General features: G+C 36.1%; 1 pseudogene; it reads left to right on the top strand.

Annotated features, from left to right (window-relative positions):
* Positions 1-1,050: 1,050 nt before the first annotated feature.
* LOC149233187 (uncharacterized) lies at positions 1,051-2,083 on the top strand (annotated as a pseudogene).
* Positions 2,084-21,031: the final 18,948 nt, after the last annotated feature.

A 21,031-nucleotide genomic window follows, 5' to 3' on the forward strand; every position in this document is an offset into this window, starting at 1 on the left:
ACTCCTCCTCCTTAGTCTCTGAATCCATATCCACTCCTCCATCCCATTCATAATTTACATTTCCATATTATTTACATGAATTAATATGAACAATGACATTTCACAAGAGATGTAACAAAAATGGTTGTCACAATGTATATATGAAAAAGATTAATGTTACTAAGTTCCATGACCTAGATACACTTGATTAATTATTTTTAAAATAATATTGATATTTATTTCTAGAAAATTAGATTTTTATTTAAAAATATATATATTTAGGCCGATAGGCCTTCCTATGCATCAACAATTGTCAACACTTTTAATCTGAACCGTTTGATCAAGTTTGACAGTTTCGACCATTGATTTGAAGTTGACTGCTTTTTCCAAATATTTGAGTTGCCTTTTTTTCACCTCTAGTTCTGCTGTGCATTGAACCTGGCCCTTTGAGTTGCATTACTGTTTTTTCCAATTCTTTTGTCACTCTCGAAGATATGCATTACTGCTTTTTCCAATTCTTTTGTCACTCTCGAAGATATTTTCACTGCTTTTTCCTTGGCAAATTTTTTGCAAGCCCTAAGCTTCATCTACCATCACCTTTGATGGGAAAGTTAAAACATTGACCTCAGTAGTGGATCCGGATACTCTGTCTCCTGCAATCCTCGGCGGATACCTTTCTTACAAGGTAGTCATTGAACCGTATATTGTAAATTTTGTATTCGTCAAGCTATTTCCGTTAACAATTTTATAGTCATATGTTTGCAGCATAACTATTAAAAATTCCATTAATATTCTTTCTAAATTAGAAGGATCTTAAATGAGTTTCGTTAATATTTTTCTGGTTAGATGCTTGAATGATAATATGTCTGATGATGGATTCAATCGAAAATATATAGTATCATGCACTGTGGAATCGAATTGCTCACGGGATTTTAAGGTTTCACGGAATTGTTCGTGTAGCATCTGTTAGCAAGAGAGAACACACCAACGCATTAGAAATTCATCTAACACTTTTTTTCCCATTTGCCAAGTTAGTATTGCTTTGCTTTTTGTTTCGTGAGATCAGTTCCAATGGTTAATAGAGAGAACGAAAGCAATGGATCCCAAGTATCCTCTCGAGTAAGCGAGGAAATAGTAGAATTAGCAGTAGAACTGCTCTTGACGGTGACTAATTTAAAGCCTAAGGATCAGAAACCTCAAGACCTGGGTTGCAATGAGTTTGTTTATTTGGTTGTTACATTGAAAAGGAGATCTGATGGTACACAAACGATTCCCTTGAGCATCCCAGTACCTCATCCCCTGTTTCGTTTTGATGGAAGCCAAAAGATATGTTTGATTATCGACAATGGAAAAGAGGTTTTACAAGGATAGGGAAAAACTGCGTCTGTCTTTTGATTTTTTCATGGCAAATAAAGCAGTACGGATCCCTAAGTTCACAGGGTTAGAATACCCCACAGATCAAAGGAATATGGTCCCCGTGGATTTGACCCACCAGAAATGGAGGGGAGAACTAGAGTCAGCTTGCAGTTCGGCTTATATCTCCTTTAACAGTACTGGTTGTGTTGCTAATGTGGCTAGGGTTTCTCAGAGCAGTAAGGAAATAGTGGAGAATGTTGTTGCTGTTATCGACAGTCTTGTGTCCGCGCTTCCAGAAAAGTGGAATAACATCCGTCATATGTGTCTGAAGACCTTGGGCTCTCTGGACTGTTCACTTTACAGTTACTCTAGAATGCTGTCCATTGAGATGGAAGGTGTGGAAAAAGAAGCACAAATTGACCGACCAAAGATAAATGGGGAAGAAGGGATTACAGGTGGGCTTTCTAGTAAGAAAAGGACTAGTGATGCAGAGAAAACCCCGAACACAAAGAAGAAGAAAGGCTCCTCTTTAGAGGGTGAAACGGGATCTTTAAGTGGTCAAGATGTCGGTGATGGAGTTCCAATGGATGATTCTCCTACAACTCCAGCACTCGAAAAGATTATTGAGTCTGTAGATTTGCAAGAGTCTGTAGATTTGCAATGTGGGGTCGCGGCCAACAACATCGATGCTTCAAAAAAGAAGAAAAAGTCGAGGAAATCGAATAAAACCCCTGTTAGGGTTGTTTGAGTCTGCAGTTTCAAGTTACGTTTTTATTTGTCAACTTCGTACTAACATATACTTCTGTCTAGGAAATTGTCGATGCTTGACTCTACAGGTTGTGTATTTGCTACGGCAAGTTGATGTCTGGTAATAGTTGACAGTGGTTAACTCCTGTGGATATAAGACAGGTTTTGAATTTGATGTTTGGCATCTGAATGTCTGCTTTTCGGGGCTCGATCTCTGTATAAGTCGATTCAGATTTTTGAGCAATTCATATTATTTAACAAAAACTATTATGGGAATGTTCCCAACTAATTTTTCTGTATTATTTTTGTTTCGTGAGGAGGTTTAATTTCTGGCTTTAAGCTCAGTGGTTCGATACTTTCTTGATTTGTATTATTTCCTGTTCCATTACGGTGGTTGATATGATTTATTTCTTTCATAAATTCAGCGTTTAACGACAGAAAGATATTTCAGGTCCAATTCAATTTTTGTTTTGAAGATTTTATTTTTGAAATATAGCTAGTACTCTTGAAGAGTTTATGAACAAAATAGATTTGAAATGTGGTTGGATACTTCTAAAGTTTTCTCTTTGACGCATCACATAAATATTGTATGTAATCGAACATGCTATTTTTTTTTGCTATTTCTAGTATTGTTGTTTTTACCTTGGTACTTTTGAAAAATATCTCCCTAAGTGTAGCCAGTTGTAATCATGAATTGCTCTGATTCCTTACATATATGTAACATTTTGAGTGTGGTTTCTATTGTTCATGGAATGCTAGATGTTATGCTACTCACGTTAAGTTATCTTTGTTTTTTTTTTTTCAAAAAAGTTATATAGGAATATGTTTACCTTACATGGGCTTCTGCAATGACATTTATAGAGTGGTTAGTTGTTTGTTTTTAAAATAAAATACATTTACATGAAATTTTCTAATTCTCTTCTTTTTTGTTTTAGTCATGTCAGCATTTTTAAATACATGTGAATGAATAGAAAGTCTTGTGGTTTTCTTTAAGTATTTCTGCTTTGACATGCTGCTTTGTTCTCTTTTTCACTTCCAGTATAAAAATCTTACATTCCCAGTCTGTTCTGTCTCCTATATCTTTTACTCTATTTCATATTTAATAAATTGTACAATATCAATAGCAGCGAAGAAGGTGGCCCGACCTTTTATAAAAATTCAACAATTCCAACTTCATAAATCTATCGGCCTCTCTTTGTACCTTTTGGTACAATTGCTAGTTTAAAAATATCATTTTTATTTAAAAATTAATTATGAGTATTTATTTATAATTTCAAAAATATAATTAAAATTTAAATAATTAAATATAATTAATAGAAATAAAACTTTAAAAATAAAAGAAATATTTAAAATGAATTTATTAAGTGTATGTTTATATATATATATACTTTGAAGATTATATACTTAACACTAAAGTGTATATAATTTTTGTGGTAGTAAGAGAGTTAAAGGTGAACGTTACTTTCTCCTAAATCTCCTAAATCAATTTCAAAAATATTTGTTGCAATATTGACCATAAAAATATTATAATAAAAATAAATAAATTCCAAAAAAATTATATTTTTAATACACAACAAATTTCTTATTACATTTTTCTTGGCTAAGATGCAATCCAAACTACCCAAAATTCAATACAACGAGGATGTGATCCTCAAATATTTTGTACTAAGTTGTCGAAACATACGACAATTGGAAATTTAAAGTTTAGACATGCACCACATTTATCAACTATGGTAATTTGTACCTTAATGCAATTGTGCAAGTATTTCACTTCCCATTAGATAGATGATTCAATGAGCTTCCCTTCTTCATGTAGAATAATAATGAAGAATAAGTGGAGAAACACGGGGCCACATAAAAGCATCACACTATGTTAGGTCAATTCTTTGGGGCTCTGCGAACTTGGTAAAATCATTTATGGTTTTAGGTATATTCCCCTTTTATGCTTATGTTTTTTTTCTCTTTCCCACTTATGTAAAAGCAGAGTCTCATCTTTATATCAAGACACTTTGCGCCTAGATATATTTGAGAGTCAAGATCTTCTATGAAACTCTATTTCCAATCTATTTGATGTGCATGACTTATCTTTTCAATTGGTAATTGTCTTTTATGAAACTTTACTTCCAATCTATTTGATTTACATGACTTGATTTCACTCCAGTTGTCTCCTTTTTTAACACCTTACTTTTTTGCCACTTAATTCTATTTTTCTTAACTTCCCCGTATACTATTTCTCTCTAAGCCCAAATGAAACCAAACCATCCCTAAACTTTCTAGTTTTCACTCTCATTCTCCATTAACCATAAACACAGTTCACTGCAATCTCAAATATTGGCTTACCTTCTCTTATCTCCCCTTACGGTATTTTATTTCAAAATCCATAGTATGTGTTTATTAGCTTTCTCATCATTGGCAAAATGACATGACATGGAGAAGGTAGACATCATAGAGGTGGGTTTAGAAATAAGGGCTATCCCGAGACTAGATTGCAAATAAATGAAAAATAGTTCACTAATTTTTTGAGGAGGATATTGGAGTAAAAATAAAATTCTTACAAGATGAAGAGGTCACTTATAATAAAAGTTAATGGATCACAAATATATGAACTCGATTGAGGAATGTATACTAAAATAACTGTAGCTAGTTGACATAAAGCACAATAGGAGATTCTAATGTGTATAGATTCCATCTAGCTATAGGTGTAGAAATTAGATAACAAGGCCACTCAATAACTGTAGCTAGTTGACATAAAGCACAATAGGAGATTCTGATGTGTATAGATTCCATCTAGCTATAGGTGTAGAAATTAGATAACAAGGCCACTCAACTTGCTAAAAAGGTAGTCAATCTGGTTTTTTTATTGAGACTCAACTTTTCCCACTGTCCACTGTGGTTACTGCAGTCTCATACATAAATACATAATAAGTTTGCAAATCACTAAAATGCTTTCAAGAATAAAACCCAGTAGGAATCAAACAAACCCATAATGTTCTTTCATAGTCTTAATTAACACAATATTACCTTTGTAACATGAGTTCTTCAATATCTTTTCGATGACCTCTAAAATATTATTCTGAAAATCACATGCATTGCGAAAACATGATACATGAGCGATTCCCTTCCAAATCAGATTGTGCGACTCAAATTTTCCACCAATGTGCGTGTGCTGTTTCAATTGGGTTCGACAGCCTATCTGTCAAATCCCCACTAAATTGTTGACCTCGCCGAATCCAACGCAAGCTTGACTCGTAAATTATTCTTTTCCTCTCTCATGTCTCGCTTAAATAGGACTCCGAAATCCATATTATCACAGGGAAATTTTTGAAAAATCTTGTATATTTAGCTTATTGAAGGAGATTGGCACTTAACGTTTCGTGGAAGAGGTTAGTATATTTTCTTCTCTTTTGTAGTAATAATTTAATTTTAAATATTAATTAGTTTGTATTTTTAAATTTTTGTGTGTTTTTTTTTAATATAGTTATAAAATGGTTAGTCAAATTATTAAACAACAAATAATATTATGCAAACACATTTTTTTTTTAATTTTTTAATAAAATCATAAATTACTATATAAATTATCAAATAACAAATGCCATTATGTGAATATATGGATTAATTTTAAAATAAAAAAACAATATCAATTGTCATATATCAATAATATTTACTAATATAATTGTGTTAATATATGTATTTACATTTCACATTTTCTAATAATATAATAAAATTAACATGTAAATTATCAAATAATAAATGACATTATGTGAATATATTAATTAATCTTAGAAAAAAACGACAACACATGTTTATCAAAAATAAGCCTGGTTATTAGAAATAGGTTCGGAGAATTTTGAATTTTTATTAACTAAATAGAAAAGATTTCATGTTAAGAGAATATTCATCTTATACACCATTTAACCGATTACATTAAAAGTTTTTCCCAATCATTTTTTAGTTATATATCCAAAATAATAATTTAATTTTAAATATTATTTCTTTGGCCACCACTCCATTGTCTCATGTGACTTCAATTCTTGGTCTAGTTCGATCAATCGACTCATCCATTAGAATTCTAACAATTTTGAATCCATTGCAATTTAGTTAGTTCGATCAATCAACTCATCCATTAGAATTCTAACAATTTTGAATCCATTGCAATTTAGTTAGATCAACTCAACCATGGGAAACCTAATAATTTTGAATCCATTGCAATTTAGTTAGATCAACTCATCCATGGGAAACCTAACAATTTTGAATCCATTGCAATTTTCGACCTTTAGAAGAATTGTCGGATTTGAGCTGTGGGCCACTGTAACAAATGGCTCGGAAGCAAGTCCAAGACTATGCGGGAACGATGATCCAGGCAGAAATATCTTGAACAAGTTTAGAACTGTAAGATCAATTTTTTTTTTTATTTTTTTTTTCAATTGGGTGATAAACCTTATAAGCAAGGACAAAGTTATTGATGTGATTTTCAGTTTTTGTTGCAAATGGACCTAATTGTGAAGGAGTGTCTGATACTATATCTGCGTTTAGTAGCTCTTGCTAGACAAACAAAGAATGAAGTCAATCTTGAGAGTCTTAATCTTCCACAAGGCATGGAGCTACTGATACCAATCTTGGCCATTCACCGTGACTATACATTGTGGGGAGATGATGTGAATGAATTCATTTTTTGAAGATTTTGTATGGGAGTTTCAGGAGCCACAAAACATCCATTGGCATTTATTCCCTTTGGTGTTGGACAAAGAGATGGATAGTTGTAAATTTCACTGTGGTTGAAGCCAATATTGTTTTCGCAAAGATTTTGTAGTGCTTCTCTTTCGAAATTTCTCCTTCTTACAGAAATGCACCCACTGTTCCCAGAATTCTATACCCTCAGTATGGAGCTCAGATCATCATGCATCCATTGCGTGATTCAACATGAATTTTTTCCTTCTTCAACTTCTGCAACATTGTATGTCATAATTCGGTAGCTATGTTGTGTCCTTTATGGGGGTCGTAACCTAAGACCTATCTGTGAGGCTCCTACCTTCATATGTGTGATGGTAATGTTTGCATAGTAATGGCCTACTAATATTTCTCTTTCTCCGTATGATTCCTAATGATCTCAAAGTTGTGGCAATTTTTTACGAGATGAACTCTAATAATTATGTCGTAAGGCGTTCCCCTCTGCAAACAACTCCCCTAACTACCATTTTGTCTCTATTTTCACTATTAGATTAAATGTTAAACAATTGAAATGTTTTAAACCATTAGATCTACCGTCTCCTTCATTTACGCTCTGGTAACTACCTAACTAACTCACTAAACCATACTAATGTAGCTTCCACCTCGCTATATGGTCTCTCAAAATAAACTAAATAGATAAAACACTGGTTTCAAGGCAAACGACTGGAACTTCCGCACTGTATTTTCTGTAAAAAAACATGTGCATTGGGGTTCATTGATGGATATCTCTGTGGGGTTTTAGGTAGAGGTAGCCATTGTTGATGGCGTGACCTCTGTGATATTTAGAGTTGCTAACTCTATTACAACGATTTCTGCGATTAGATTTTCTTTAGTTCAGATTTATGATTAGAGGTTCACGTACGTCAGAGGGCCAGAGGAAATATGTGTGTTGGTACCTTTCAGGCTCGCTCCGGAGCACCGTCTCCCCACAACCTGCGAGGATTTGTTGGGCGTTCTTTGTGGCTCCGCTCTGTGGCCTACGAGGAAATAGATAAACCGTGGCTCACTTGTTACGCCAATTTCAGTCAATGCATTCTGATAGGAGACAACTCTGGGGCGAACCTTGTTGGGGATTTTTCTGGTAAAATCCCAAAAACAAAATAAACTGAACACAGAGACAATGCACTGTTTTTCTCCAGGATCTTTAACACAGGGAAGCTTAAAACATTTCTGAGTAGAGCATTACATACACCCACAAAATCTTTGTATTCATTAAAACAAAATTCCTAATACAAGATTCATCCTCTTTCACTCAGAGGGATTCACCAAAAAAAAAATTCAACAACAAAAGTTACTTTGTCTCCTCCTGCGATTTCACACTGCTGTGTATAAAAATCTCTTTTACATTTACTGCTGTAAAAACAAACTTTTACATATACTGCTATAAAAATAAAAATCACATTATGCACTTTGCATATTACAAAAAGCTTCCAGCACACAAGCCATTACATGCTCTGTTCTATTTCATTCATCTTCGCACATTTGTGCGGATCTCCTCTCACAATACAAAGTAAACAACCAAAAAAAATTAATCACGCTGCTGCGTATTTTCAAATTACATATTCTCAAAAGAAATGCATATTGTCTTCGTCTTCGCCCGCGCACTGCTGTGCGTTCTACTGCGTCATTTCAGAATGGTCAACACACCTTACATTACAATGAGCAACACTCTTCTTATGCACTGTTGTGCATCTAAATAACAAGAGACTCTGGTAATTTTTTGTTCGCACTAGCTATGCATTTCATTCCCCTTTTCATTTCATTTGCAAAATGAATACAAAACATTACATATACCAAAAAACAAAAAAAAACCTTAATAGTACATAGACTTGCCCATACCTTTCATAAATTAAAAACATTAAAATTTAAAGTTTCTACCAACTTTTACCTATCACAATAACTTTACATTAATTACTTTTCCAGTCAAAAAAACAAAAACTTCACGCGAACTCCATGATCAGCCTTGTATGCATCTTTGACTTCAATCCGACGGTCATTATCCATCCTCGCGATCGGACGATCATTGCTTGCCCAAGCAGAACGAGCGTTATGTCCCGATAGAAAAGTGGTTTTGAAAACGTACGGTTGACACGCGTCCAAAATTGATTGCATCGGATGATTTTGTACGAATATTGCTTGCTGACCAAAAGCGGTCCGATAAGGTAGTGGTTTTCGGGAATGGTTTTATGGTCGCCGTTTTAATGTTGCTGCACGGCAGGTTGAAATTAATGTTTCAACACTCCCCTTTAATTTCAACTACTAGGCATTCAGTCATACCCAAACATTTCCTCAAAAATTCGAAGCTTTTCTGGTCCAATGGCTTTGTCAAAATGTCTGCAACCTATTCCTGAGTCCTGCAATGTGGTAAAGTGATTTCTCCATTTCTTACCAATTCTCTGATGTAATGAAACCTTGTGTCAATGTGTTTCGTTCTCTTATGAAACACTAAATTCCTTGATAATGCAATAACTGAGCTATTGTCGCAAAAAATCATTGTTGCTTTTGCCTGCTCCTGGCTTAAGCTCCTTAACATTCTTCTCATCCAAACTGCTTGACATGTTGCTGCTGTAGCTGCCACATATTCAGCCTCTGCTGTAGACAATGCCACAATAGGTTGTTTCTTAGAAGCCCATGAAATGGCTCCTGAACCCATGTGAAAAACATAACCGGAAGTGCTTTTCTGATCATCTACACTTCCACCCCAATCACTATCAGTGTATCCAACTAAATCTGAACATTCTGAAATAGTATATAAAATGCCAAACCTTTTAGTACCTTTGACATACCTCAGAATCCCTTTTGCTGCCTGCCAATGTGCTTCCTTTTGCCTCTCCATGAATCTAGAAATTAAACTAACAACAAACATTATATCTGGTCTAGTTGCAGTTAAATACATAAGACTGCCAACTATGCTCTTGTACAAGCTAGGATCAAAATCCTTGCTGCTGTCCTCTTTGCTGAGTTTTAATCCCATTACTGTGGGAGTGATTCCTGCCTTGCACTCTTGCATATTAAATCTGTCCAACGCTTCATTTACATATTTAGCTTGTGAGATGAAAATTCCATTTTCATTTTGATCTACTTCTATTCCTAAGAAGTATCTCAACAAGCCCATGTCAGTCATTTCAAATTCTTCCTTCATGACTGATTTGAAATTCTCAATGAGATAAACATCATTGCCAGTGAAAATAACATCATCAACATACAACACAACAATTAAAATTTTACCATCTTTTTCTTTGATGTAGAGGGTGGGTTCTCCCTCACACTTTTCAAATTCTTTTTCCAGTAGATAGGAATCTATCCTACTGTACCATGCTCTTGGCGCTTGCTTCAGCCCATAAAGAGATTTCTTCAATCTGCACACTTTGTGCTCTTGGACTTTCTTTTCATAGCCTACAGGTTGTTCAATGTAAACCTCTTCCATTAACACTCCATTTAGGAATGTTGACTTCACGTCCATTTGATAAACTTTCCACTTGTTTTGAGCTGCTATGGACAGCACTGCTCTCACGGTTTCCACTCTTGAAACCGGTGCGAAAGTCTCCTCATAATCTCTCGCATACTGCTGCTTGTATCCCTTGACAACCAGTCTTGCTTTGTGTCTTTCTATTTTTCCTTCAGCATTACTCTTGGTCTTGTAGACCCATTTAACTCCAATGACTTCTTTACCTTTTGGTAGCTCAACCAAATCCCATGTCTTGTTTCTCTCTATGGCATTCATCTCCTCATCCATAGCTTCTATCCATTTCTTATCTTTAATTGCATCTTCGAAATGAATAGGGTCATCAACATGACAATACAAAGCAAACAAGGAATTCATTCCTTCATCATAAATATCACTTAAGTTTCTAAATTTCTTACCTCTTTCATTTGGTGTGCAAGTGCTTGAAGATGCACTTGAATTTCCTCCTTGTGGTGTGCTTGGAGAAGCACTCTCATTTCTCCTCAAGGGTGTCTCTTGCTGTCCTTGTGTTGGTGCTGTTGTTTGGGGATGTATTTCAGCCATCTCCTCATCATCATCATCATGAGACAAACAGTTTTTAACATTCACTGTTTTCTCTATGCTTCCATCCCAAGCTTCCTCCTCAATGAATTGAACATCTCTGCTCACAAAAAACTTCTTGGTAGATGGGATATACAACCTGTAGGCTTTGGATTCCTCACTATATCCAATGAAAATACATTTCTCCCCTTTGTTGTCCAACTTCTTCCTTATCTAATCTGGAATGTGTGCATAGGCCACACATCCAAAAACTTTCATGTGGGTGACTCCTTGCTTTCTCCCACTCCATGCTTCTTCCGGCACTTTGTTCATCACTACTTTTGTTGGACACCTATTCAAAATATATACTGCACAGTGTACAACTTCAGCCCAATAATCATTTGGCAAATGCTTTGACTTTAGAATACTTCTCGACATATCCATGATGGTCCTATTCTTCCTTTCAGCAACTCCATTTTGCTGCGGAGTGTGCCTTGCTGTAAATTGCTTGTGTATTCCATTTTCTCTACAAAACCATAGAAAGTCTTTGGAGATATACTCACCTCCTCTGTCATTTCTCAGAACTTTGATATGCAGCCTCCTTTGATTTTCTACAAGTTCTTTGAAATTTCGAAAATTTTCAAACACTTCGCTTTTTTTCTTTAGAAAATAAGCCCAAGTCTTTCTGGTGAAATCATCAATGAATGTTAGAATATATTGGTTGCCTGCTAGTGATGGAGTTTGCATTGGTCCACATAAGTCTGAGTGGATAATCTCTAAGGGTGCTTTTGCCCTTATGCTTTTCCCTAATGGAAAACTTTCTCTGTGTTGTTTTCCCAAGATACAACCTTCACAAAGGCTATCCGGTTTCTCTATCAATGGTAATCCTCTTACCATTCCTTTTCTGCTCAGCAAGTTAAGACCTCCAAAGTTGAGATGTCCAAATCTCAAGTGCCACAAACAATTTTCATCCTTTGGTACGCTTTGGAAAGCCTCTTGGGTCACTGCTGCAATTTCTTTATGTTTCAAATCTGCCCTTATTCTTAGAGGGAACATCTTGTTCCTCGTCATCTTCACTTCAGCAATGCATCTTTTGCTAGGTGCTCTATCCATGATGGTGCATACATAATTCACAAAGAAGACATTGTAACCCTTTTGAACAAGCTGTCCAATACTCAAGAGGTTACATCTCATTCCAGGAACATAGGAGACATCTGCTATGGTTTTCTTTTCACCTTTCTTTGTAAATATCTTAACTTCTCCTTTTCCCATAACAGAAATTTTGCCATCAGTTCCTAGTGTGACTTGCGATTTCACATTCTGATCTAAATTGGAAAACAAGGCTATGTTTCTTGTCATATGGTTGCTACAACTGGAATCTAGAAACCATATATCTTCACTGTTTGTTTCATCCATGTTACAAGCTAACAATACATTATCTTGGCTGATATTTTCTCTAGTGATATTTGCACTAGATCTATTATTCATATCATGTTGTTTCTTCCTACATTCACTGGCATAATGCCCATATTTTTTACAATAATAACATTGGACATTCGATTTGTCATACCTTTGTCCTTGAGCATGATGTTGTCCACTTTGTTGGCTGCTGCCTTGGCCTTGGTTTTGATTTGGATTGCTGCCTCTTCCTTGAGCATTTGTTGGACTGTTCCTTCCACCTCTATTTTGGCTTCTGCCTCTTCCTCTCTTGCTTCCTCTGCCTTGACCTCTTCCTCTTCCAAAGGACATCTCGGTCTTGAAGGCTTGATCTAGAGATGAGTTCTCATTTCTACTCAACCTTTGCTCATGTGTTATCAGTGACGCATGAATTTCATCAATTGAAAAGTTTGAGAGATCCTTTGTCTCTTCTATGGTGGTGACAATCACATCAAACTTTGAGGGTAGGACCCTCAATATTTTCTCCACAATCCTCTTTTCTTCAAGAGTCTCTCCATGAGTCCTTATCTGTGTGACCAGAGCAATTACATGTGTGAAGAATGAGTCAATATTTTCTGACTCCTTCATGCACAGATTCTCAAAATCTTTCCTCAGCAATTGTAGTTTTGTTGTATTCACTTTCTCCATGCCTTGATAGGCTGTCTTGAGGGTTTGCCATGCTTCTTTGGATGTCTTAGCTACTGCTATCCTTGGAAACACACTCTGGTCCACTGCTTGATACAAAAATACAAGGGCTTTTGAATCCTTCTTCCTATTGCTCTTCAACAGATCTCTCCCTGCCTGAGTTAACCTATTAAACTCATTTTCATCTATTGGTTCTTCAAAGCCATCTTCAACTAATTCCCATAAATCTTGAGAGACAAACAAGGATTACATGGTTATTGCCCAATAGTCATAGTTTTTCCCATTAAACTGTGGGAGCTGGGTGTTAAACATACCCATGCTAGTGCTTGTGCTGGCCATTCCTTGCATTCTCAGCTATGCTTCAAATATTGGACTGTGTATTTTATAATACTGATTGTTTTTTTTTTCAGCAGTAACACAAAAAAACTTTGAGGAATACCTGGATTCTTTTGCCTGAGACTTCACTTTGCTGGAGAAGATTTACTGTTGCAACAAAAAACTCCTCCCTTCAGCTTCTTTAACACCTTTAAAGAGCCTAAACCAGCTCTGATACCACTGTTGGGGATTTTTCTGGTAAAATCCCAAAAACAAAATAAACTGAACATAGAGACAATGCTCTATTTTTCTCCAGGATCTTTAACACAGGGAAGCTTAAAACATTTCTGAGCAGAGCATTACATACACCCACAAAATCTTTGTATTCATTAAAACAAAATTCCTGATACAAGATTCATCCTCTTTCACTCAGAGGGATTCACCAAAAAAAAAAAATCAACAACAAAAGTTACTCTGTCTCCTCCTGAGATTTCACACTGTTGTGTATAAAAATCTCTTTTACATTTACTGCTGTAAAAACAAACTTTTACATATACTGCTGTAAAAATAAAAATCACATTATGCACTTTGCATATTACAAAAAGCTTCCAGCACACAAGCCATTACATGCTCTGTTCTATTTCATTTCATCTTTGCACAGTTGTGCGGATCTCCTCTCACAATACAAAGTCAACAACCAAAAAAAATTAATCACGCTGCTGCGTATTTTCAAATTACATATTCTCAAAAGAAATTACAAATTACGTATTTTCGTCTTCGCCTTCGCCCGCGCACTGCTGTGCGTTCTACTGCGTCATTTCAGAATGGTCAACACACCTTACATTACAATGAGCAACACTCTTCTTATGCACTGTTGTGCATCTCAATAACAAGAGACTCTGGTAATTTTTTGTTCGCACGAGCTGTGCGTTTCATTCCCTTTTCATTTCATTTGCAAAATGAATACAAAACATTACATATACCAAAAAACAAAAAAAAAACTTAACAGTATGTTGACTTGCCCATACCTTTCGTAAATTAAAAACATTAAAATTTAAAGTTTCTACCAACTTTTACCTATCACAATAAATTTACATTAATTACTTTTCCGGTCAAAAAAACAAAAACTTCACGCGAACTCCATGATCAACCTTGTATGCATCTTTGACTTCAATCCGACGGTCATTATCCATCCTCGTGATCGAGCGATCATTTCTTGCCCAAGCAGAACGAGCGTTATGTCCCGATAGAAAAGTGGTTTTGAAAACGTACAGTTGACACGCGTCCAAAATTGATTGCATCGGATGAGTTTGTACGAATATTGCTTGCTGACCAAAAGCGGTCCGATAAGGTAGTGGTTTTCGGGAATGGTTGTATGGTCGCCGTTTTAATGCTGCTGCACGGCAGGTTGAAATTAATGTTTCAACACTCCCCTTTAATTTCAACTGCTGGGCATTCAGTCATACCCAAACATTTCCTCAAAAATTCGAAGCTTTTTTGGTCCAATGGCTTTGTCAAAATGTCTGCAACCTATTCCTGAGTCCTACAATGTTGTAAAGTGATTTCTCCATTGCTTACCAATTCTCTGATGTAATGAAACCTTGTGTCAATTTGTTTCGTTCTCTTATGAAACACTGAATTCCTTGATAATGCAATAACTGAGCTATTGTCAAAAAAAAGCACTGTTGCTTTTGCCTGCTCCTGGCCTAAGCTCCTTAACATTCTTCTCATCCAAACTGCTTGACATGCTGTTGCTGTAGCTGCCACGTATTCAGCCTCTGCTATAGACAATGCCACAATAGGTTGTTTCTTAGAAGCCCATGAAATGGCTCCTGAACCCATGTGAAAAACATAACCGGAAGTTCTTTTCCGATCATCTACACTTCCAGCCCAATCACTATCAGTGTATCCAACTAAATCTGAACATTCTGAGACAGTATATAAAATACCAAACCTTTTAGTACCTTTGACATACCTCATAATCCTTTTTGTTGTCTGCCAATGTGCTTCCTTTGGCCTCTCCATGAATTTGGAAATTAAACTAACAGCAAACATTATATCCGGTCTAGTTGCAGTTAAATACATAAGGCTGCCAACTATGCTCTTGTACAAGCTAGGATCAAAATCCTTGTTGCTGTCCTCTTTGCTAAGTTTTAATCCCATTACTGTGGGAGTGATTGCTGCCTTGCACTCTTGCATATTAAATTTTTCCAACACTTCATTTACATATTTAGCTTGTGAGATGAAAATTCCATTTTCATTTTGATCTACTTCTATTCCTAAGAAGTATTTCAACAAGCCCATGTCAGTCATTTCAAATTCTTCCTTCATGACTGATTTGAAATTCTCAATGAGATAAACATCATTGCCTGTGAAAATAACATCATCAACATACAACACAACAATTAAAATTTTACCATCTTTTTCTTTGATGTAGAGGGTGGGTTCTCCCTCACACTTTTCAAATTCTTTTTCCAGTAGATAGGAATCTATCCTACTGTACCATGCTCTTGGCGCTTGCTTCAGCCCATAAAGAGCTTTCTTCAATCTGCACACTTTGTGCTCTTGGCCTTTCTTTTCATAGCCTAGAGGTTGTTCAATGTAAAACTCTTCCATTAACACTCCATTTAGGAATGTTGACTTCACGTCCATTTGATAAACTTTCCACTTGTTTTGAGCTGCTATGGACAGCACTGCTCTCATGGTTTCCATTCTTTCAACCGGTGCGAAAGTCTCCTCATAATCTCTCCCATACTGCTGCTTGTATCCCTTGACAACCAGTCTTGCTTTGTGTCTTTCTATTTTTCCTTCAGCATTACTCTTGGTCTTGTAGACCCATTTAACTCCAATGACTTCTTTACCTTTTGGTAGCTCAACCAAATCCCATGTCTTGTTTCTCTCTATGGCATTCATCTCCTCATCCATAGCTTCTATCCATTTCTTATCTTTAATTGCATCTTCAAAACGAATAGGGTCATCAACATGACAATACAAAGCAAACAAGGAATCCATTCCTTCATCATAAATATCACTTAAGCTTCTGAATTTCTTACCTCTTTCATTTGGTGTGCAAGTGCTTGAAGATGCACTTGAATTTCCTCCTTGTGGTGTGCTTGGAGAAGCACTCTCATTTCTCCTCAAGGGTGTCTCTTGCTGTCCTTGTGTTGGTGCTGATGTTTGGGGATGTATTTCAGCCATCTCCTCATCATCATCATCATGAGACAAACAATTTTTAACATTCACTGTTTTCTCTATGCTTCCATCCCAAGCTTCCTCCTCAATGAATTGAACATCTCTGCTCATAAAAAACTTCTTGGTAGATGTGATATACAACCTGTAGGCTTTGGATTCCTCACTGTATCCAATGAAAATACATTTCTCCCCTTTGTTGTCCAACTTCTTCCTTATCTGATCTGGAATGTGTGCATAGGCCACACATCCAAAAACTTTCATGTGGGTGACTCCTTGCTTTCTCCCACTCCATGCTTCTTTCGGCACTTTGTTCATCGCTGCTTTTGTTGGACACCTATTCAAAATATATACTGCACAGTGTACAACTTCAGCTCAATAATCATTTGGAAAATTCTTTGCTTTTAGCATACTCCTCACCATATCCATGATGGTCCTATTCTTCCTTTCAGCAACTCCATTTTGTTGCGGAGCGTACCTTGCTGTAAATTTCTTGTGTATTCCATTTTCTCTACAAAATCATAGAAAGACTTTGGAGATATACTCACCTCCTCTGTCAGTTCTCAGAACTTTGATATGCATCCTCCTTTGATCTTCTACAAGTGCTTTGAAATTTTGAAATTTTTCAAACACTTCGCTTCTTTTCTTTAGAAAATAAGCCCAAGTCTTTCTGGTGAAATCATCAATGAATGTTAGAAAATATTGGCTGCCTACTAGTGATGAAGTTTGCATTGGTCCACATAAGTCTGAGTGGACAATCTCTAAGGGTGCTTTTGCCCTTATGCTTTTCCCTGATGGAAAACTTTCTATGTGTTGTTTTCCCAAGATACAACCTTCACAAAGGCTGTCCGGTTTCTCTATCAATGGTAATCCTCTTACCATTCCTTTTTTGCTCAGCAAGTTAAGACCTCCAAAGTTGAGATGTCCAAATCTCAAGTACCACAACCAATTTTCATCCTTTGGTACGCTTTGGAAAGCCTCTTGGGTCACTGCTGCAATTTCTTTATGTTTCAAATCTGCCCTTATTCTTAGAGGTAACATCATGTTCCTCATCATCTTCACTTCAGCAATGCATCTTTTGCTGGGTGCTCTATCCATGATGGTGCATACATAATTCACAAAGAAGACATTGTAACCCTTTTGAACAAGTTGTCCAATACTCAAGATGTTACATCTCATTCCAGGAACATAGTAGACATCTGCTATGGTTTTCTTTTCACCTTTCTTTGTAAATATCTTAACTTCTCCTTTTCCCATAACAGAAATTTTGCTATCAGTTCCTAGTGTGACTTGTGATTTCACATTCTGATCTAAATTGGAAAACAAGGCTATGTTTCCTGTCATATGGTTGCTACAACTGGAATCTAGAAACCATATATCTTCACTGTTTGTTTCAACCATGTTACAAGCTAACAATACATTATCTTGGCTGATATTTTCTCTAGTGATATTTGCACTAGATCTATTATTCATATCATGTTGTTTCGTCCTACATTCACTAGCATAATGCCCATATTTTTTACAATAATAACATTGGACATTGGATTTTTCATACCTTTGTCCTTGAGCATGATGTTGTCCACTTTGTTGGCTGCTGCCTTGGCCTTGGTTTTTATTTGGGTTGCTGCCTCTTCCTTGAGCATTTGCTGGACTGTTCCTTCCACCTCTATTTTGGCTTTTGCCTCTTCCTCTCTTGCTTCCTCTGCCTTGACCTCTTCCTCTTCCAAAGGACATCTGGGTCTTGAAGGCTTGCTCTAGAGATGAGTTCTCATTTCTACTCAACCTCTGCTCATGTGTTATCAGTGATGCATGAAGTTCATCAATTGAAAAGTTTGAGAGATCCTTTGTCTCTTCTATGGTGGTGACAATCACATCAAACTTTGAGGGTAGGACCCTCAATATTTTCTCCACAATCCTCCTTTCTTCAAGAGTCTCTCCATGAGTCCTTATCTATGTGACCAGACCAATTACATGTGTGAAGAATGAGTCAATATTGTCTGACTCCTTCATGCACAGATTCTCAAAATCTTTCCTCAGCAATTGTAGTTTTGTTGTCTTCACTTTCTCCATGCCTTGATAGGTTGTCTTGAGGGTTTGCCATGCTTCTTTGGATGTCTTAGCTGCTACTATCCTTGGAAACACACTCTGGTCCACTGCTTGATACAAAAATACAAGGGCTTTTGAATCCTTCTTCCTATTTCTCTTCAACAGATCTCTCCCTGCCTGAGTTAACCTATTAAACTCATTTTCATCTGCTGGTTCTTCAAAGCCATCTTCAACTAATTCCCATAAATCTTGAGAGACAAACAGGGCTCTCATGGTTATTGCCCAATAGTCATAGTTTTTCCCATTAAACTGTGGGAGCTGGGTGTTAAACATACCCATGCTAGTGCTTGTGTTGGCCATTCCTTGCATTCTCAGCTATGCTTCAAATATTTGACTGTGTATTTTAAAATACTGATTTTTTTTTTTTTTTTTCAGCAGTAACACAAAAAAAACTTTGAGGAATACCTGGATTCTTTTGCCTGAGACTTCACTTTGCTGGAGAAGATTTACTGCTGCAACAAAAAACTCCTCCCTTCAGCTTCTTTAACACCTTTAAAGAGCCTAAACCAGCTCTGATACCACTGTTGGGGATTTTTCTGGTAAAATCCCAAAAACAAAATAAACTGAACACAAAGACAATGCTCTGTTTTTCTCCAGTATCTTTAACACAGGGAAGCTTAAAACATTTCTGAGTAGAGCATTACAAACACCCACAAAATCTTTGTATTCATTAAAACAAAATTCCTGATACAAGATTCATCCTCTTTCACTCAGAGGGATTCACCAAAAAAAAAATTCAACAACAAAAGTTACTTTGTCTCCTCCTGAGATTTCACACTGCTGTGTATAAAAATCTCTTTTACATTTACTGCTGTAAAAACAAACTTTTATAGATACTGCTGTAAAAATAAAAATCACATTATGCACTTTGCATATTAAAAAAAGCTTCCAGCACACAAGCCATTACATGCTCTGTTCTATTTCATTTCATCTTCGCACAGTTGTGCGGATCTCCTCTCACAATACAAAGTCAACAACCAAAAAAAATTAATCACGCTGCTGCGTATTTTCAAATTACATATTCTCAAAAGAAATTAAAAATTACGTATTTTCATCTTCGCCTTCGCCTGCGCACTGCTGTGCATTCTACTGCGTCATTTCAGAATGGTCAATACACCTTACATTACAATGAGAAACACTCTTCTTATGCACTCATGTGCATCTAAATAACAAGAGACTCTGGTAATTTTTTGTTCGCACGAGCTGTGTGTTTCATTCCCCTTTTCATTTCATTTGCAAAATGAATACAAAACATTACATATACCAAAAAAAAAAAAAAACTTAACAGTACGTTGACTTGCCCATACCTTTCGTAAATTAAAAACATTAAAATTTAAAGTTTCTACCAACTTTTACCTATCACAATAACTTTACATTAATTACTTTTCCGGTCAAAAAAACAAAAACTTCACGCGAACTCCATGATCAGCCTTGTATGCATCTTTGACTTTAATCCGACGGTCATTTTCCATCCTCGCGATCTGATGATCATCGCTTGCCCAAGCAGAACGAGCTTTATGTCCCGATAGAAAAGTGGTTTTGAAAACGTACAGTTGACACGCATCCAAAATTGATTGCATCGGATGAGTTTGTACGAATACTGCTTGCTGACCAAAAGCGGTCCAATAAGGTAGTGGTTTTCGGGAATGGTTTTATGGTCGTCGTTTTAATGCTGCTGCACGGCAGGTTGAAATTAATGTTTCAAAAAACCTCATTCACGAGGTGGTTCTCCACGCTCAGGCGGATGATTTTTCCATATCCTCCCAATAATACACACACCAACTTGAAAAGGCATAAAGATCTCGGCATCTGCAGACCCTCATATCCTCCCAATACTACATACACCAACTTGAAAAGGCATAAAAATCTCAGCTTTTCAAATATAAGTTGATTACAAAATTGATTTTTTTGAATATATTTTGTTACGCATCTCAAAACATTCCCAAATTTTGATGAATATTAACCAAATCAATCATTTGACTTCGACTAGCATCATAAAATTTTCAAAATAACAATTTCCAAATAGCCACAATTTGTCTGGTCCTTTGTATTTTCCATCAATTTTTTATGAGAGAATGGGAAGGTACCCAGCTCAGAACTTTGTTCCAAATGGGGTAAATCTGTGTTTTGGATTGGTGAGAGCTGGAAAAAGTCACGACACATCATTGAATTCCATAGTTGGATAAAATTTGTAGATTTATATATGGAAGTCACAGATGATATTTGTAGATTTCTATATGGAAGTAACTGGTGTTAAACTAATCCTTTAGGCTTTGTTTGTATAGTCTAGGATTAGTTAGTTTTTTTAGTTTTTTTCCCGTACAGAGGAGTTATCCAGACATAACAGTCTCTTTCTCTTTTTTTTTTTCTTTTTTTTAATTTGTATAAATTACTTATCTTTGATCACGAATTCAACGATTTGTCTTGGTGAAGTTCATTACGGGCCTGACAATGGTATCAAAGCGAGGCTTGGAGGCACCGACTGCATTGTGTCGTGTGAGATTGTTACTTCTAGGAGAAAAGGCGATTGTCATTAGTGGTTTT

Source organism: Pinus tabuliformis, chromosome J (genome assembly GCF_031772625.1).
Source record: "Pinus tabuliformis cultivar Carrire ecotype Pingquan chromosome J, CPIR1, whole genome shotgun sequence".
In the NCBI taxonomy this organism is placed as follows: domain Eukaryota; kingdom Viridiplantae; phylum Streptophyta; class Pinopsida; order Pinales; family Pinaceae; genus Pinus; species Pinus tabuliformis.